Source organism: Octopus bimaculoides, chromosome 4 (genome assembly GCF_001194135.2).
Source record: "Octopus bimaculoides isolate UCB-OBI-ISO-001 chromosome 4, ASM119413v2, whole genome shotgun sequence".
In the NCBI taxonomy this organism is placed as follows: domain Eukaryota; kingdom Metazoa; phylum Mollusca; class Cephalopoda; order Octopoda; family Octopodidae; genus Octopus; species Octopus bimaculoides.
The window spans coordinates 130,809,310-130,811,151 of NC_068984.1; the positions used below are offsets into that span (position 1 = coordinate 130,809,310).

Sequence of the window (1,842 nt, forward strand, 5' to 3'; positions counted from 1 at the left end):
ACACACATATACACACATGCATACGCGCACACAAACACAAACACACGCACACAGAAATATGGAAGTCGGTTAGTCACGTCACCATGAACTGTAATCCCAGAAATTCATTAATAGTGAAACTAAAAATATGTTTACATATATCGAACTTTAATTTCATAAGCCTTCAGCAATGTTATGATTGTTAGCAAGCTAACAGGGGACTTCGGTGAAGGAGAAACTGTCGAGGTTAGAAACTTATTAATGTCCATGATCTTTGAATCTTCAAATCACACAAGATATTGTCTATCTGGCGTCTGAGTGACAGCATAACGGATAATAGCATATTTACGTATGTAGAAGTTCTCAGTCATTTAATCATTTCAGATCCAAGGTTAAAGCAGGGTTAGTTCACAGGTTAATAATCTAATAATTTGATGGAGATGGTTGTCATTAAAAGGAAGATAATTACTCGGACAATGTTGGTACCGCGTTTTACAAACCAACTGCCATATTGACCCGGTTATGTATGTATGTGTGTGTGTGTGTATGTATGTATGTATGTATGTATGTATGTATGTATGTATGAGTAAGTATGTATGTAAGTATGTGTGTGTATGTGTGTGTGTGTGTGTGTGTGTGTGTGTATGTATGTATGTCGTTATTCAGCTTTATTTCAAGATCTCTTGCCAGTAGAGAAAGAGCTGGTTTCTAACCTAGATCCCAGGCTCCTTCATTGGAATTTCAACATCAACAGGGTATTTTTGTATGTATGTATGTATGTATGTATGTTATCAATCAGTTTCATTTCTGTATTTCTTGTCCATAGAGAAAGAGCCGGACTCTAACATAGATTCAAGGCTCCTTCATTGGAACTTTTATCAACATCATCTAGGTATTTGTGCATATGTGTGTGTGTGCAGTATTTGGTGTTAGTGTATGCGCAGATTTGTATGTTTGTTTTATGGATGCGTTTTTATGCATATATTTTCATGTCTAGATGCATGCATATGTATTTATGTGCTAAATTTTTGGAAAGTTTTACATATCTTTACAGTTCCATTGATGGCTTGAATCTGTAGTCTTCTAATCAGCCTTTTTCTTTCAGGTTTTGAGAACCCTAAGTTTTCCAGGTTTTTGTTGAGGCAGTACGTTACATATCCCAGTATGTATGTATGTATGTATGTATGTATATGTATTTGTGCGTGCATATATGTATGCATTTGCATATATGTATGTATGCATGTTTGTACGTCTGAGCGTGTGCATACGTTTATTCAAGTATGTATGCTTATATGTACACACACACAAACAGTTGAAAATGCATTGAGTTCCATGCAAAATGAACTTTATACATGTATAGAGTTTAATATTTATTACAATTTTGCTGTCAGTGACTTCGAGGTTAAGTCAGCGGTGGTTTATTTCAATAATGGCATTTGTACACATGCTGCTATACAGGGTAAATTATGCCTTCTGAATTAACTTTCATTCTCCCCAGATCAGATCCAGTTGGAACTCTCTATTCAGCTACTTTTCCCATTGCCTTTAGAGCTCTGGATCTCTTTCTCCCAATATTGTTGTTGGCACTCCGTCGCTTACGACGTCGAGGGTTCCAGTTGATCCGATCAACGGAACAGCCTGCTCGTGAAATTAACGTGCAAGTGGCTGAGCACTCCACAGACACGTGTACCCTTAACGTAGTTCTCGGGGATATTCAGCGTGACACAGTGTGACAAGGCTGACACTTTTGAAATACAGGTACAACAGAAACAGGAAGTAAGAGTGAGAGAAAGTTGTGGTGAAAGAGTACAGCAGGGTTCGTCACCATCCCCTGCCGGAGCCTCGTGGAGCCTTGTGGAGCTT

At 38.1% G+C, this 1,842-nt stretch overlaps 1 protein-coding gene across 1 annotated transcript in view; it reads right to left on the bottom strand.

Moving 5' to 3' along the window:
- The window catches only part of LOC106876315 (uncharacterized), a 48,479-nt gene that overhangs the window by 4,944 nt on the left and 41,693 nt on the right, over positions 1-1,842 (bottom strand). The window lies entirely within an intron of this gene.